This window comes from Haliotis rubra, unplaced genomic scaffold, assembly GCF_003918875.1.
Source record: "Haliotis rubra isolate DU_JTF1 unplaced genomic scaffold, ASM391887v1 Scf1061, whole genome shotgun sequence".
NCBI classification, from domain to species: Eukaryota; Metazoa; Mollusca; class Gastropoda; order Lepetellida; family Haliotidae; genus Haliotis; species Haliotis rubra.
Window position 1 is genome coordinate 200,498 of NW_025764961.1, and position 19,432 is coordinate 219,929.

Consider the following 19,432-nt stretch of genomic DNA (forward strand, 5'->3'; position numbering starts at 1 on the left):
AATACGGGCCTAGCCGTCTATGAGAAGTTACAGATCAATATGTACTTGAATTAAATGTGTTTCAGTCACATTTCTTCCATAGGAATGGAATAAATCTATAATACAATGTTTGTCTTGAGTACAGCAATTTTGTTCCAATTTATTTGAGAATTACCGTGTGTAGCTATTATATACAATCATGGGATAACAAATCTTTCTTTTATACTTCGAAGTTCTTCAAGCACATATTTAGATACTTTTGTCAGTCTGTTCGACCAGTAACTAACGTTTCAACTTATGTGACAATTACGTCTTATACAAACAGCAATCTGTCATTCGTCCCTAATTACAAGAAACTCCGCAAACATAGCTTTCCGACCGATGGAGAGGAAGAAACGGGTAGACAAGTGTCGACAATGCCAGAAACTGGAACATATCATATAAACCGATCAATACTCCTTTTAAAAGCCGGGTAACATTTCCCAGAGGAGACCAAAGTCAATAAAATTAATCTAGTCTAGATACAAGTATTAATGTGTTGATGTTATTTTCCAGAAATGTGTGTTCTATCGCATAAGGAGAGGAAGGAAGAAACATTTAGTAATGAACTGCGTCTCACATGATTATCATAAATATTGATAATACCAAGATAATGTACAAATGATGAACAGAATGTGTTGATGTATCTGACAAATACTATGCGTGTGACTGCACTGGGACTAAATACTATTTAGCTTTGACCTGTGGAGGCTGACTTTATTTCGGGACATCTGTAAGCATGTGTCTAGTTCAATTTGGTGAACAGGAAGACCAATTCATCACATTGACTTCAGCTTGTTGCGTCATGCCCTGTACCACTCTTGCTGCGCGAGGACGTGCATTGTCATGCTGGAATATCAACTGGCCCTGGTGTTGTTGTTGTCGTTCACGACATCGTCGATATACATGTCCATCAACAATTGCAATGCAGTAACGTGACTGGTCAGAAAACACAATTGTACGAAGAAAAGCCGTACGTGTCGTTCATTTTGTTGAACAGATTTTCGTCGGACTTGTCGGTGTCGGTGTTGCAAAATTGGAAGGCGATAAGGACGACGGCAGCATATTCAAGCTTGTCTTAGACATGTCCGCTGACTCTGATGATTTTGCCTTTCAGAACCTCGGAGCAGCGCCAGTCTAATCTGTCGGTTTTGTCTGGTTTGACAGCTGAGTTCTTCAATATCATAATTCATTTGCTGTTGTGAACCTTTATATTCGTTACATTTGGTCGTAATATTTTGGAAACTAAGTCTATGTTTGATCGATGCTCATGATCACTTAATGCAGCTGGAATATTGCTGAGTGCGGTGTTAAACAACAAACTACATATTGTACGTAGATTTAACAATTTATCGAGACATAGGTGGTAGGATCGAAATGTCACTTAAGTTCGCTGTCTGCATCTGACATTCTTGCTCCATGAGTTTCATCTTGTTTGCATCTGTATTGATCTATTTTACAAAATCACTGAAAAATCTCATGCCGTGGTGTTTCGAGTGGACAGCTAATGCATTGTGCGCTATCCTGTTTATCTCGAAAAAACTTAAAGATGAAAATCGAAGCACGTATACAGCTTAACCAGGCTTTCAAACCCAAGATACAGACATGTCTCGTGTATCAACATGCCCAGAGGCTAGTCACACGTTGTTTCCATGTGGAGAAACGAAGCCAAGCCTTTTGTGTGACGAGTCAGAGTTTCAGCCACAAGATGCCCCTACCGACCCATGTTTTGTAACATCTCAAATGTAATATAGAACAAATGAGTGAGTGAGTTTGATTTTACGCCGCTTTTAGCAATATTCCAGCAATATCACGGCGGGGGACACCAGAAATGGGCTTCACACATTTTGCCCATGATGGGAATCGAACCCGGGTCTTCGGCGTGACGAGCGAACGCTTTAACCACTAGGCTACCCCACCGCCCCATATAGAACAAAGGGAATACATAGAAGTGGATAGGCATATACCCTTATTGGACCCAACCTCTGAACTTTGTATTCTTTTCCAAATAGCAAAATAAATATTCAGAGATTATTTATTCAAAGTCAGCATATCAGATGTTTTTGATCAAGGTCCAATGCGATCGCGGTGTAACAACCATACCAAGGCTGATCAAAGTATCCATTCAATCATTTCTCATGAATCACAGAGGTAGCATAGCCATGTTCATAAGCAAACATATACATAGTCATTGCATTTATCAAAACGAACATGGTCTGGTTGGAAGCCTTCTTCTCTAAATATTCTGGATGTCCTGTCGGCCAAACACGTGCAGTACTCTTCATTTGAAATGTGGCAAGGTATAAGATTGTTTTTTTGTTGTTTTACTTTACTGCAGTCTGTAAATAAGCCAGATTCAGGACCAGACAATCCAGTGATTGACACCAAGGGCATCAATCTACGTAATTGGGATACGATGATAACTGTTTAAGAAAGGGTATCAATTCAATCGTGGAAGAAGTTATTGACTATCTCGTAGAAGAACAAGACCATACAGACTTAGGCATCAGGTCAGAGACGATTCCAGTATGCTCATACAATACAAATGTAGACATATGTTGAGTTCAAGCTGAACGCTCACAATAAGTCCAAACAACAAATATTTACCCTGTCCCTGTGCTTTCATATTCTTTTGGGATTGTTGATTGGGTGAAACATCGACACAGACTGGGTTTTTCATGGGAAGTATCCCTGAAGGACTACTGTACATTTTATGTGCATTACTTTGAGAAGAGAAAGCATACATGTTTTGTCTCTTAGAGGATGTCTGCTAACGTGACCAGTAACTTCCCTCTTGAAACCGTCAATGAGTGATTTTGAAACATAATGTAAATATGAAATGTAGATTATGCTTAATCGAATGAGACGATGCAACACCTTTTCAGTAGACTCATCACGCCAAAGCCCATGGGTACTCATCACGCCCAAGCCACATGGGTACAATGTGTGAAGCCCATTTGTGGTGTTCTCTCTCTCTCTCTCTCTCTCTCTCTCTCTCTCTCTCTCTCTCTCTCTCTCTCTCTCTCTCTCTCTCTCTCTCTCTCTCTCTCTCTCTCTCTCTCTCTCTCTCTCTCTCTCTCTCTCTCTCTCTCACACACACACTTTTCAGTAGATGCCTACTGTTGCTTTACTATTCCAAGAGGCATGGTGGCGTTGGTTGATCCTTTGACTATCGTCTTTGCCCTTCTTGCTGTTTTCAGTCAGAGGTCCAAGTTGTGATACGATCTAGAATATGCAGAAGGCGTCATGGAAAATGATAATTATACGGTGCTCTAGAGTTGGTCCGAAAACAGCTTGAGAAGCACCTAGGCCGTCAAATATGACCTGGTGGTAAATTCAATGAAATCATTGATATCACTGAATTCTCTGCCCCTTTTGACACTAATGTGACTGAAAATATTCATAAAGAGCACAGCAAATATACGGACCGCGATTACAAGATGCAATGGTAGCTTCGCGAGTACCAAGTTGTCCGACTCACCATTGTTATTGGTTCCTGGGTGTTGTACCTCTAAATCTGTTGACGTACAATGTGTGAACATCCGGATTTGCTGCCAGAGACACATCCCTTCTGCGTCACCACAAGGTTGCAGTGTTGGGGAGTCTTCACTGTCTGCAGAGAAAACGCAGTAGGCAGCACTTCTTGGGCAATGTCCCAAATGCTTTTGGGGAGGCATGTAAATGGGACAAGGGCCCCTGAGCTGCTGATGAGCCTAAAACGGCTTGAATATATAGTATGTCACGAACCCTATAATTGTGGAATGCTGAATTCAACTGTTCAAAAGTACTTTCCTGGAGTGCTCTCATGAAGTCTTCTTGTGTCAGTCTTCGGGGATTGAGAATTGGCCAGTTCTGGAATGATTCGTAGACAGAGAGGTGCCTTGTTTCACAGTTATGTAGCTGCTATTCCGAAACAGCAGTCTGCAAGAGCAGTTGTCTGCGGAACAGGTACGAAGAAAGATTGTTGACTTCTTCGCTGGTATTCTGCAATGAGTTCTGGAAGGTAGATATGAGCTACGTAAGACTAGTACAATGATTTCGTGGTAATTTTGCAGCAGCTTTTAGCCACTGAAGATCTTCTAACGGGGGAATTATGCGATTCCGTATTGTGACACGTCTGGCAGTAGTGGACTTCGTAAATCGCTGGAGGTTGTCTATCAGATGTTTCGAGAGGGCAGAGGTGTAAAAAATAGCACATGGCGGTAATCGAGTTGTGACATGACACAAGATTTCAGAAAAGTGTCAGTGGGGTTGGTGTTGATAAACCTTCGTATCTACCTGGTGTTCTTTGGTTCAAATATGCGTCCTATGCTGATGTAGGATTTCAACACCAAACGAGCGAAATATAACACCCGGACTGTGATTATATATTTGTTGGGTTTACGTTTTCAAGTGCCTGCATCTAGAAGTATCATATCCGATATTAGCTTCTGTAAAATGTGTTTGTATGCTGAGCACGAACCGTAATGGATTGTTTGTCTGACATAATCTCAAACTAAACATGTATAAAATCTAAACCAGTTCGTATTGTCAATATTTTTAAAACCAAACATTTTCAGAAAAGAAGTTTATTACACGCATGTTTTAGATTTTTGCCAAGATTTCTATCTTGAAAGATTCTGTGAGCTTGAGTCCAACGAAATCGATATCTGTGGGGTACTGTGGGTGGGCATGTTGTTATGACGTGCATGTAATACGTTGGTCAATAATGTGTTACCTGTGATAAATTGCACCAGTAGAGTCAGTGAGGGGTGTTTTGGAATCTTCCAGCAACTTATATTTTGTATATATAAGGGTAGTTAACTATTGCCTCTAATCTCACAATCTCTAAAGTCACAAGAAGAGCAGCATTGTGTAGAAAGATCTGGAAAGTGCTGCAAGGATTTAATTCCAGAACCATCTTCCTTAGTGTGGACCTTTCTGGCATCTTTTTCTTGGGTATGAGGCGAGTTAACTCTTGCCTCTCATCTCATATTACATCTCAAGTTACACGAAGAGGCATTATGTGTGATGATCATATACCCTGCGCCTCTGTGAACAGTGTGGAAAGATCTGGAAAGTGCTGCAAGGATTTAATTCCAGAACCATCTTCCTTAGTGTGGACCTTTCTGGCATCTTTTTCTTGGGTATGAGGCGAGTTAACTCTTGCCTCTCATCTCATATTACATCTCAAGTTACACGAAGAGGCATTTTGTGTGATGATCATATACCCTGCGCCTCTGTGAACAGTGTAGAAAGATCTGGAAAGTGCTGCAAGGATTTTATTCCAGAACCATCTTCCTTAGTGTGGACCTTTCTGGCATCTTTTTCTTGGGTATGAGGCGAGTTAACTCTTGCCTCTCATCTCATTTTACATCTCAAGTTACACGAAGAGGCATTATGTGTGATGATCATATACCCTGCGCCTCTGTGAACAGTGTAGAAAGATCTGGAAAGTGCTGCAAGGATTTTATTCCAGAACCATCTTCCTTAGTGTGGACCTTTCTGGCATCTTTTTCTTGGGTATGAGGCGAGTTAACTCTTGCCTCTCATCTCATTTTACATCTCAAGTTACACGAAGAGGCATTATGTGTGATGATCATATACCCTGCGCCTCTGTGAACAGTGTAGAAAGATCTGGAAAGTGCTGCAAGGATTTTATTCCAGAACCATCTGCCTTAGTGTGGACCTTTCTGGCATCTTTTTCTTGGGTATGAGGTGTGTTAACTCTTGCCTCTCATCTCATATTACATCTCAAGTTACATAAAGATCAGGATTATGTGTGATAATCATTATCCCTGCCTGGAATAGCTCCAAAGTATATTACTGTTACTGAGAGGGAAATATTACCATCAGTGTCTTCATTGCTATAGTCAGTGCTCATGTCTCATATCAATTCTGAATTTTCTCCTCCATAACAGAACGCCTCCGTGGTGTAGTGGTTAGAGCGTCCGCCCGGAGAGCGGAAGGTCGCGGGTTCGATCCCCGACCGTGTCATACCAAAAGACGTTAAAATATGGTACTTGTTGGTCCCTGCCTGGCGCTCGGCATTAATGGGTACAACAAGAACTGGTCGGCTCGGAGTCAGTATAATGTGTCTGAGTGTGGTATTCATGCTTCACTGCGGCATGGTATTTTCAGTGGGCTAGCACTATAAAACCAGCTTCAGTCTGGGCTAGTACAAGCAGCCGCACATACACATTCACACGCATGCACGTCGTCATATGAGCGAAATATTCTCAAGCACGACGTTAAACCCAATTCCACCACCACCACCTCCATAAAACCGTTGCACTGAATAACAACACAACATACATGATCAACATTGTGACACGCTGCCTAGTGTGCACGGCCGAGTTTATTTCATCAACAAAGACACAAATTCATGTCACACTCTGGCAACATTTCGCGCAAGCTAGGTATGACATATGTCTACCATAACGATACAATCCGTTACTGTAGCCCGACACGTAAAACCAGAGATAAACGTCCATGAAGAAAAGCTCTGGAACCGTGTCCCCTCAACGTATGCAACAGCAACCTGTACTGGAGGGTCTACAGCAGACTATGTTCACCTTTAGATATATGGAACCTTACATGTGGTGGAATAATCCTTACAACAAATTATGTTTCCATAATGTAAGGAAATCAGGGAAATATGATGCCATCAGCAATATTAATAAATAAATCATAATCGTGTATAATATCATACTCCCGTTTGTTATAGAAACTATTATAATGACTCTTCAGCCAACAGCAATCGTACAACTCGTGGAGACAGGATAAATAGTAATAAAAGCGTTCTTCAGATAACCCAGTATTTAATTGTCCACTAAGCAGAGATTTCTGTTGGGTGTGGAAAGGGTTAGTCAATTACATTACATTTGGAACGATGGTTCTAATTAAAATTTGAGTCTATAATTGGCATTATTAGCTTCATACGTGAAAACGACAGCTCTCATAGATCGACATGTCTTTGAGTGAGTAAATGAATTGGGTTTTACGCCGCTTTTAGCACTATTCCAGCAATATCACGGCGGGGAACACCACAAATGGGCTACACACGTTGTACCCATGTGGGGAATTGAATATCACGGCGGCGAGCACCACAAATGGGCTTCACACATTGTACCCATGTGGGGAATTGAATATCACGGCGGGGAGCACCACAAATGGGCTTCACACATTGTACCCATGTGGGAAATCGAATCCGGGTCTTAAGCGTGACATGCGGGCGCTTTTAACCACAAGGCTACCCCACCGCCACTCGACATGTCTTTACTGATCCATCACACGGATTCCCTAGTCATGTAGTGGACGTTCCTGCAAGTCTCTACACAACACAGTTCACACACACCCAAACCTTTAAACACAATTCACACATGGCCACACATGAGTGATAGGCCTAATTTGTTGTGTTCACTTTTTAGCATGCTCAAGGTAGGCGTTATGGACATAATTTCAAAGGTAACTTACTACCCCTACACCGTGACTGGCCAAGCTAATCCTAATCCCTAATAGATAGGATTAATTAACACAGGGCTGGGTGAGCGGGAATAACCCCACCAAAGGGGATGGTTGATATATCGATATATTATGCGTTCCATTTCATTGTTCGTGTAAACTTGTACCTCCAATGGTGCAGAACGCGGCCGGAGTGTAAATAAAGTTCAGTTCGGTTCAGTCATGTTAGTTACCCGTTTCGACTCCTTAAGGGGGTTCCATAATTAGCAGGTGGAGATAATGTGTCAGTGAAATATTGCCCCACTTCACATTACAATTACTATTGTAATGAATCTGAAACTGATACTCTTATATTACTACAGCGTGTACAACATCATTATGTAGAAATGTGTATCCCTAAACATAAACCTGCAAAATCAATTTCCCAATGTAACAAAACGTCCTGGAAAGTTGAAACCAAATACAAACCACTCGGATGTTGATCAGTATATAAGGAATCGAACTCAGGAAATCCGGATTATGCTGACTATCGATTGACCTTCAGAAACGATTCAAAGATAACGTAGATTCAGAACGAAGTGTACAAACACAAATCTAGAGTTAACTATACAATCACAATTGTGTAACTACTGAACAAGTTAGCCAACTGTACAAATTCTAAAGATCTTGTGAACTGTAAAAGAAATACGTTAAAAGCCTTCCCATCAGAAAGCTCTGATGAAAGCAGTATCGATTGCACAATTCATGAGAATGTGTTTACATATTGCTATTAACATAGTGATGATATTAGGTGTTCGCGAAATGGTTAGCTTACCCTGTCCCACCACCGGTGGCTCCAATCATAAAAGACCACAAACCCATACATAGTCAACAGTGCAAATACAGATCTTGAGGCAAGTGTACAGATCTTCAGCCTACAGTACAAACATACAAATGTACCAACGCAGATCGTCAGCCATGAGTACAAGCACAGATCTTCAGCCATGAGTACAAGCACAGATCTTCAGCCATGAGTACAAGCACAGATCTTCAGCGTATAGTACAAGCATAGATCTTCAGCGTATAGTACAAGCATAGATCTTCAGCGTATAGTACAAGCATAGATCTTCAGCGTATAGTACAAGCATAGATCTTCAGCGTATAGTACAAGCATAGATCTTCAGCGTATAGTAAAAGCATAGATCTTCAGCGTATAGTACAAGCATAGATCTTCAGCGTATAGTACAAGCATAGATCTTCAGCGTACAGTACAAGCATAGATCTTCAGCGTACAGTACAAGCATAGATCTTCAGCGTATAGTGCAAGCATAGATCTTCAGCGTACAGTACAAGCATAGATCTTCAGCGTATAGTACAAACATAGATCTTCAGCGTATAGTACAAACATAGATCTTCAGCCATGAGTACAAGCACAGATCTTCAGCCATGAGTACAAGCATAGATCTTCAGCGTATAGTACAAGCACAGATCTTCAGCCATGAGTACAAGCACAGATCTTCAGCCATGAGTACAAGCACAGATCTTCAGCCATGAGTACAAGCATAGATCTTCAGCCATGAGTACAAGCATAGATCTTCAGCATACAGTACAAGCATAGGTCTTTGGCGTATAGTACAAGGAGAGATCTTCAGCGCATAGTACAAGTATAGATGTTCAGCGTACAGCACAAGCACAAATCTTCATCGTGCAGTACAAGTAGAGGTCTTCAGCGTGCAGAACAAACAGAGATCCTCATCGTGCAGTACAAGCAGAGGTCTTCATTGTGCAGAACAAGCAGGGATCTTCATCGTGCAGTACAAGCAGAGATCTTCATCGTGCAGTACAAGCACAGATCTTCAGCGTATAGTACAAGCACAGATCTTCATCATGCAGTACAAGCAGAGATCTTCAGCGTGCAGTACAAGCAGAGATCTTCAGCGTGCAGTACAAACAGAGATCTTCAGCGTGCAGTACAAGCACATATCTTCAGCGTGCAGTACAAGCATAGATCTTCAGCGTGCAGTACAAGCAGAGATCTTCAGCGTGCAGCACAAGCACTGATCTTCAGCCATGCGTACAAGCACAGATCTTCAGCGTGCAGCGCAAGCACTAATATTCAGCGTATAGTACAAACATAGATCTTCATCGTGCGGTACAAGCATAGATCTTCAGCGTGCAGTACAAGCATAGGTCTTTAGCGTATAGTACAAGGAGAGATCTTCAGCGCATAGTATAAGTATAGATGTTCAGCGTGCAGCACAAGCAGAGATCTTCAGCGCATAGTACAAGTTTAGATGTTCAGCGTGTAGCACAAGCAGAGATCTTCAGCGCATAGTACAAGCGCATATTTTGAAACAACCGTTCGGGGACACTGGCGTTTGAAATAACCTTTTTGAAGATTCAAGTAGTGAGAACTCGTGTATCTCATGTTATCGTTTATGTTCCATTTTCCTGCAGAGAGACAGACGAATTCACAAGTAACAATGCTTGTGCATGTTAACAAAGAACAGACATTGTCTTCCTCACGGTTGAATTTGGTGTTGCTGTCGTTATCCAGATGCAGTACACACGGAATGGCAGATTTTCTTATAAAACTCTGCCCAGAAGGCGAATTGTTGAAGTCGTTTTATGTAGGCACAATACCAGGGTAGTAATCCACAGGATGCACTTGGCGAGCGTTTATCTGCAAATAATAATAAATGATAATTATTTGTATCACAAAACATATTGCTGCAAAATATATTTCGCAGTGTGAGTGAGTGAGTGATGCCCGGTTTCCAACCATCAGCTTTTGTAAATCGCATATGAGGCGAGGGCGATGAGATTGCCTGTAATTGATCACAATCCCCGACTTTCCACCAGCCATTGTAAGAATCGGATCTATCTCTCATGTTGTCTTTGTTCAGCGAATACAATTGCAGTCATTTCATTCAGTTTACCATTTCATGCATTTTCACAACTTGTTTCCGGGCAAACGACTGCACATTTAGTGTCAACATTCTAAATAATGACGTCTATTTACTGATCATTCGGCTCACCTCGATCTCTGTCCTGTGCAACTTCCACAGGGCCAGGCACCACAGAGCTTGTGACCAGTCCCACACACAAGATCATCACCAAGAGACTGACCACAGCTGCCATTGTCCAGATGGTTGTCATGTTTCTGTGTCGTAACTCCGTCAACACATATATGGAGGGTGGCAGTACATGGAGCTGCACACAACCTGTTGAACAGGAAGTGTTGTAGTGACGCCATATTCAAAATGATTGCATATTAATATAGCACAAGTACTCTGTACAACCAGGGAGACTATATAAGGTTGTAGAGTATCCCTGGTACAACCTACTGGAAATAGCTTACACAGTGTGATTGTTTGGGATGAATAGGAAGACGAGTGTAAGGCTCACAAGATGTCATAATGACACTCCCGTTTCATGCTACAGTCACGAAGCACTGCAACAACCTCAATTACTGATGCATTCCCCATACAAAGTGTACATGAGCTGTACATGATCCAGTTTGAACTCGGTGAACTAGTGGCAGATAACACAAACAGCCCTTTGTAATACTCTAGGGTGGTGGTAATACTATCGAGTGGTTCGTGTTTCGGGTACGGCAGGCCCTGATTGCTCATTTTAATAAATGTGTCAAAGTGGTCCGCTGAATGATATTAGCATGTATGAATTTGCAATCATGCTGCATTTGAAAGTGTGCAAGAACTTCGTGGTCTCTCCCCTGTCAACACAAATAATGCTGGTGACATCGCCGGGCGTGGGACCCGACTCTTTCAAAATGTCGCATTTAAATGACTGAATTACGTTTTTTTTCAAGCAGACATATCTTTCCACGAACACTTGAAATGGCTCGTCATGCCTGAATAGCCTCTCGACTTATGGTATGCCTTTAACCCATCTTACAGCACGAACGCCCATCGAAATACACATGTGGCATACACATTGTAGACAGAAAGTCTCTCTCATGGCGGACTAGATGCTTCTATCCATGTGGATATTGTACAGAAACACAACATAGGAATAATCAGAATAGGCCTATCCTGTGATTTACACCAGTGACTACGCTAATTTAGGCTATGTAACCAAGCATCTGCTTACCTGGAGATTGAAGGTTGATCTAGATTATGTGAAATATTCACGAGTAGGAGGGATCACGTGAGATAGCGAAGCAAAACCAGTGTTAAAGTGTTTGAAAGCCCGCATAGGGTGGGTGTTCATTTGGAAGGCACGTGATACCAGTATATTTCACCCAATCACGATGTAGATTGTGATCACGTGAGATGTTGAAAGCAAAGGGCTTAAAAAAATCCTGAAAACACGCAGCTTAGGAAAAGGATTTTAGTTAAAACAAATCACATATATTCACAGGGATTGGAGCAAAAATCAGACACCAGTCAGATTCATTTCTAAAACAGATAACAAACAGCCTGTCTGTTACATAACAGCGAAAATGTATACGACGGATCAGTAAAAATCTTGTCATAATACTTCCTAAACGTTGTTGAGGTACTCGGACCTGTAGACCTTGGTCTGCCATTCCAGATGATGATTTTGGAGATTTTATGTGCGCTTTCCGACGTGATGCGTATTTTGCACACGGGCCCGCCAGGACGTTTTATGCTTGACGGAAAGAGGGGTGACTATGACCGAAAGATAGGCAACCTGTAGGGGGCGTTAGGGTTGCATAATTAACTTTTGTGTGAATTTTGAATTTTGAAATATGCCAGAAGGTGTAAGGGGAGAGGAAGTAGTTAGGTTGGTAATTTAGGTTGGAGTGTGTGCATTTGCCCGTTTTGGTGTTTTTATATTTTATGAAGGTGGGACTTAAGTTCTTTGTGACCTGTTTGTCGGTAAATAAAGTATATAACTTAAGGGTTTTAGTGAGTGAGTGAGTTTAGTTTTACGCCGCACTCAGCAATATTCCAGCTATATGGCGGCAGTCTGTAAATAATCGAGTCTGGACCAGACAATCCAGTGATCAACAGCATGAGCATCGATCTGCGCAATTGGAAACGGATGACATGTGTCAACCTAGTCAGCGAGCCTGACCACCCGATCCTATTAGTAGCCTCTTACGACAAGCATAGTCGCCTTTTGTGGCAAGCATGGGTTGCTGAAGACCTATTCTACCCCGGATCTTCACGGGCCCTTAAGGGTTTTAAGTTTTTGGGGAGGATGCTTTATCATTTGGTAAGAGGTGAGATCAAGCCCTTACCTTTCTGCGGTTATTAAGAACATGAAACAGTTCTTCCATTATACATAGTTGGTTTATTTTGGGGGTGTCGTCCGTAGGTAATTTAGAAAACTTAGTTTCATGTTTTAGTGTGTTTGGTTTATTCTATTTTAATTTTAATGTTTTACTGAAGTTACTGTTGCTACTAACAAACGAGAAATGATTTAATATATTATTTGCTTTCTCTTCTGGACATTTTTTTTGTTTTTTTATATTGTGAGGTTTGGTGTGATTCAGCTCAGCGCAGAAGTTCTGCTAGTGTTTAGGCTTCGGTGGTTTGAACTAGATTTTGTACTTTGGGTTTATTTGATGTGCTGTATCAATGTAGGAGTAGTCCCGTTTAGCTTTATTAAATGTCCTTTTGCGCTTTTCCCTAATCTGTTATTTTCCTCTGTACACCAAGGCCCTGAGGGTTTATCTGCTTTAGGTGTTTTAAAGGGAATGGATTCTTTAGCTATATTAATTATGCAATTTGTTAGGTTTGGACAAAAGATTTCTGGGTATTTGTTTTCTAGTTTTCTAGTTCAATTGGTTTACCTGGTTACACAAGTGTTGGAATTTTATCCAGTCGACTTTGTTGTATTATTTTGGTCCTTGTTGATTACTCTCTTATTTATGTTGCCTACTGTTATACATAGATAGGAAAGTGATGGCTGCATAACGTATCCTCATGTACTTCCCACTGAATACATAGAGCGAGGTCCGGGTGCTGTTTGTAATATTGATAACAGACATAGTTAGTTACTCACAATCGTACCTAGCTAGGGTGTTATTTAGGAGTATTAGGTTATTTTGTTCGATCCAGTCGGCTGTAAGTTGGCCGTTTTGATTCAGCTATTTGCATTCCATTGTAAAATATGGAGTGGTGTCATGTCATCGAAAGCATATTACTTTTTATTTGAAAAATTAGTAACTTTAACAGAAGAACTTTACCCTACATTGAAACAGGTCGTGTCAGTCCCAATAACATCTACCAATATTCACTTCCAAATAATATAAACACTCTGTGATGTTTCAACAAGAAGCCATAAAGGTTAATCCGGGAACCCCAATACGTTATTTGTGGAAAGAAAAGAAGACGAAACACTGTCACTTCCTGTCCAGGAAGTCACGAGTCATTAGCTGAGAGAAGTGAGATACCTTCTCCCATACACAAATTAAAGAAAACACCCTGCATCAAGACACTTGCTCTGCTACCTGGACATTCGGTTTGTAGTCAAATTATCACTTTACTGCATTGTTTGATATACAGTGTGATTCAAACGTGGGAAAAATTATGCATTTGTGGACGCTGGGACTGTGATGCTTACGTTTCGTTGTAATATTCGGCAATCCATTTTTAGTATAACCCATACGGTCCGGCCCGGTTTTTTAACAGTTTTGTCGCCATTTTGTGTAAATTCAGGCGGAAGTGTTTCGGTATCTTATGTGTTTTGACAGAATATGAGGCTAAAGAGGACGTAGTCAAAGATCTGAGAATACACATCAATGTGAAAGCGTGGCAGTGTTCCACACGGAATGTGTTAACAGATGTCAGTAGGTATGTATTCGGTCTGAATGATTTTTAATATGCGATTTGAGTCGGTGTGAAAACGTCTTTAGAAACGATGCCTTGCAGTTGCACTCTGAGACAAATTACGCCAAACGACCAAGCAATCAATTACGTTTTCTTATAAATCAAACACAAACACCCCAAACACGTTTTGGCATGAAGATATTTTTGCAAGATTGATTTGTCTGTGTTATTAAATTTACATAGCGGAAGCACTATCAGTTCGTTCAGCTGATGTCGGTAGTTGTTACCAGTGTTACTTAGCAACCAGACAGGGAAATTACCAAAACCTGCAATGCAGAGATTTTCCGGAAAGTATATATGCGCATCTGTCTGTAGCAGGGATGGTTGTTGTTGAAGAATTAATTTGCACCACAGCTCCGGGTGTGAATCAGGATACATTTACTGAGTGCTATACACTGTATATCATACGTAAACCATATGGGGCAATATGAACGTCGCATTTCTACTATCAACGTAAATTTAGATCAGTACATCCAGATGAAGCTGAGTAGTCAAGCAACATTCTATGATTGCATTGTGGGAATGTAAACATTGCGAACGTTACCGTGTCGCTGAAAACTTGTGAGTCGAATTGACACATTTTAACCGTCGTAAAACATAAACGTAATGTTTCCACCAGTGATGTTAGCTGCGTGAAGCAACTGCAAACTAAGAAACGAGGTGCAATGGAGTAGTTTACTGTAGGAGGCCGTACGAGGCGATGACAACTGACATGCATTGTGACGTCACTTACATGGTGACGTAATGTAAAATGGTTCGATTACGAGGGGGCACACTAGAATGGCGCAGTGACGGGATAACGTCATTCAATTGTTACGTCATCAAAGAAATATACCTTAATTGTCTGATAATGTATTTTTTATTTATTGTTCTGACCGCTAGGCATCTTAGAACATACATTATATGTACACTATTGACTGTCATATGACTATTTCACTGACTACAGAAATCTCCTAAATGCATTTCGTTGCTGCCGACGGTCATAACTCGTCAGTGTTGTGAACAGGGTGCAAGTCAGACAGGCCCCAAAACATGCAAAGCTAACAATAGGGTCAGTCATTCAAGCGGAACATTTGACCTGTGTTAAAAACTAGCACTGGAAGGGTGGGGACAGACCTCAGCAAAAACTAACTTAAATTATGAAAGGTCAACTACCACCTTTTCATTAAAATGCTTGAAACCCATTCTATAAACTTATACTGATAACTAGTTGCTATTAGTCAGTGTTTGCCCTAGGCAAAAATAATTAGGAGTCATCATAACTCCCTGGTTACATATGAGAGGGAGTCATGGACATGATTTTGGGAGTCAACTTCAGTTTGGAACTTTCATCAAGACATCAACTGGGTAAGAGTTCCTTATGTACCCCCTACCTAATTTTTAACTATACACTAGAATCTATAGACTTAACTATAGTGTTTGCTCATCACAAAAATAGGCGTGGGACCCGTATGTAAGGAACTTTTTCCATCAACTGTGATTGTTTAATAAGGACAAAAGACAAGGTGAGGCAGGTGAGGTATTTAATCAGCACTGAGCAGTTAACTGGCAAACATCTAGTTTACAAGTTTAGATTATCTGAACTAAGGGCCCAGTAGCATTGCATCAACAATGACGCAAGCTTCTAAATTCACTGCATATTTCAGATAATTGTGCGTCAGTACGCATGTTTTCTGTGTCATGGCAAACACTGATTATAGTCCGTTTGACTCAAAAGCGGACTGATGAATTGCAGTCTTACTCGAAAACTGAGGTTTTTGCAGAATTTTTGGCCTAAAAATAATAAAGTTGTTTAACAAACTATCATTAAAATATTGACACAGTTCACTATTTGTTATGAGGGAGGAGTGCAGAGAAAGGGACAGCCAGGTGTTCGAGAACGGATGGAGACGGCACAGCACAGGTTAATGAATAAATAACTTTGTCTGTGAACGTGCTTCTCGAACACCTGGCTGTCCCTTTCTCTGCACTCCTCCCTCGTAACAAACAGTCACACTGTGTCAATATTTTAATGATAGTTTGTTAAACAACTTTATTATTTTTAGGACAAAAATTCTGCAAAAACCTCACAGAGTGGGTATGATGTTTTGATTATGATCAGCGTTTCATTGAGTATGTTATGTTTATAAGTTTTTGAGTTAGATTGCAATTCATCGTTCCGCTTTTGAGCCAAACGGACTGTAGTAAAACTGATCAAGCTGGTACACTGTTAATACAAGTGATGTGATATGATGTTTTATTCATGTACAGGGTTAAGTTGAAATCCTTATTCTCATTGTTCTGCAATTTGTTCCTCAGACTAATGTGTCATGCTTCCTATTATTGTTTATCAATGTTAAAAGTCAGTTAGAATGAGAAATATTCCTTTTTTGAACTTTCAAAGCTTTTTGGCATCATGGAGAAATGTTACAGTGAATAAACATTTCTCAAAACATATTTTAAAAATCTATGAAATTTAACATTTAATGTAATGTTCATATTGAATTATTAAACAAGAAAGCATGTTGCAGCATGTTACTTAGAGTATGATCATTGAATTGAAAATGTTTTAATCTTCAGATATGTAAGATTACTTTGTCATGTGACATATGTATATATATTACTTTAAACAAAGCAGGGTTTTACATGACGCGTGATTCCTGTGTATTTACGCAACAATTTTGTAAACGACTCTCAAAATATTATCATACGAGTCAAGTTTGACGTAAGTTTAATGGGTGGCCCTGAGCAATTCAGTTCAATAAAATTGATTTGATAAGCAAAAAAAGATATTGTTCGATGATAGTATGACTTTTACAGAGCTGTCAGATTGTTCCAGAGAACTCAGAGGAGACAGTAATCCTGGCTGTTTGAATTGAGCAATGCTGTAGTTTCATTTGGTGGTGTGACATATACAGTTACATACTGAGAATGATTAACATTAAGATTTCATGACTCCTAAATATTGAAAATGACTCCCAAAAATAAATATTGTGAGTCACCATGACTCACATTTTTAAAAGTCTGTGTAAAACCCTGAACGAAGGTTACGTTCATGATATATTAGTCATCAGTTTAAGGTAGCAAGTTGTATCTTTCTGAGTTGGATGTGACATTTGCAGAGTTTGCGCAGTTACTAAAAAAAACAAAGAAAGAGACAACCACAATAACGATCTTTAAAGGATGATTGATCGGTTGCAAAGAACTAATAATCAATTATGAGATTTCAACCAATTCCCAAAACTACATTACTCCATCGATAAACTGGGTATTTAGTAGGTAATTACATAGATCCCTAGAGATTTGATCCTTGTCCAACTTATTAAGCAATAATTTTTAAGGTTTTCACCAGTTCTTTGCAAGGGGATTTTAAATCAGGTCATGCTATATGCTCCAAATGAAAAAAAAAATGGTTGAATGGAGGCAAGTTTGATTGTAGTGAAGACAGTATTTATTGACTGTAGAGTTGTAAAAATGGTGCACATGTTTTGGAAGTTTACTATATTTGGAAATGTTGCATTTTTTCGGGCTAAATGGTGTCGTTTGTTTCTGTAATAATTTCAGTTCCTCTACCATGTTGTTTCAAAAGGACATGTTTGTACAAATGGCATCGAGCAGGTTCAACCAGCACCAGTCTCTCCCTGTAAACACAACTTAAGTTCTTCAATACTCGATTACATCATATTTACTTTTATTGATACATTTATCTTTTAACGAGACTCCCAATGGAACGAATGAAGAGTAGTACTACAGATTTCTTTATGATTAATGACACAATTTCTCTGGCCACAATAACAATGGTCTGTTTCTACCCAAATGGATGTTATAAAGTATATCCATACATCATTCTATTCCAGGACAAAACAAATGGCTTATGGTTTATCCTTTGCACAAAAAGATGAATACAAACAGCATTTGTTTGAGACTTAAAGGGCCACTGATCCAGAGCGATTATTGTTTCCAGCCAACAGTCTAATTACAAAACCTAGCTGCAAACTGGTCAGCCTCTGCTCCCTCGACCGTGACGGACACGGGGACTGGGCTACTGTCCACCTTGGCAGAATTTCATCAACCTAATCAGTGGGACATTAGGAAGGGTGGATGCCCATCAGATGCCATTATTTGAAAATGTCCCTGGTAGTTCTTGTCTGATTGTAATAAAGTATCCCAGCAGTGTAGGCTTTTTCAGATTTTCAAATGTTTGGATGGGGGCAGATACAGCTTTTTGAGAAAGGGGGGGTGCACATTATTGAGAAAAGGAGGGGCGCACACTTCATTTTCACCCGAGTTTCAATGGTCATTTAACAAACTTTCAACACAAAGGGGGGTGGGGGTGGTGTGTGTGTCGCACCCCTGCACATCTTATTTGTCATCATTCACTTGATGGTCAGTTAATTAATTTATAACAGGTATAATTAGTAATAACACCACTCAGATTACCCGACAAAGGTTCCCATTTGGCATTTCTTGTGTCTGGAGTAAATACTCATCATTATAAATCAAGAGGAATTATCAGCAGAGTTACAAAACAAACATCGATCAAAGGATTAACCGATAACATGCTGATTGGTTAATTGCTTTTATCCTGCACAACTGAGTTGTCAAAAGGTAGTGTTTATGTATGTAGATTTACTAATCTATACTGAATACACCCAAGTCTCTTTGTAAAAACAACGTCCTTCCTTCAAAGGATTAACCGCCAATACATTGATTGATTGCTCATTACTGGCGAACTAAATTACTTTTTTAAAGAATGGAGGACATCATGCAATAAGTTGTCAGGTGTGCTATCTTGGGTGACCAATGGGACTATGCACCAATGTGAAAAACCTGAAACGATAGATCACTTTTTCGCATATTAGACTGTTAAAAGACACATGACATGGAACAGGATACTTTGTCAGCTGCACATGAATGGCATCTCATTCCTTTATGTGGATATTGATGGATACATTTCCCGAACAAGGTAATAGCCTGGTATTGTTGCTATAACTTTAGTCTGTTTTAATTTTAATATTTACATTCTTTTTATTTATTTGTTCTGGCATTCAACAGAATCATGTTTTTGCCGTGAAGTGTAATGAGACAGACAGCATCCCAGATAGCATTCAGACGTTGGTCCAACGTTGGCAATGGTTTTGCCAACATTGCCAATGTTGGGCCAACGTCCGAATGCTATCTGGGATACA

At 40.2% G+C, this 19,432-nt stretch overlaps 2 long non-coding RNA genes across 2 annotated transcripts; one reads left to right on the forward strand and one right to left on the reverse strand.

The window, feature by feature from the left end:
- The first annotated feature begins 7,095 nt into the window (after nt 1-7,095).
- Nucleotides 7,096-7,552, forward strand: LOC124278333. Its single transcript, XR_006899061.1, has 2 exons — nt 7,096-7,133; nt 7,220-7,552. It is a non-coding gene; the product is annotated as an uncharacterized LOC124278333 (long non-coding RNA).
- Nucleotides 7,553-9,862: 2,310 nt separating this feature from the next.
- LOC124278327 lies at nt 9,863-11,679 on the reverse strand. Its single transcript, XR_006899060.1, has 3 exons — nt 11,554-11,679; nt 10,479-10,664; nt 9,863-10,123 (listed from the first exon to the last, which is right to left on the reverse strand). It is a non-coding gene; the product is annotated as an uncharacterized LOC124278327 (long non-coding RNA).
- Between the last annotated feature and the right edge of the window lie 7,753 nt (nt 11,680-19,432).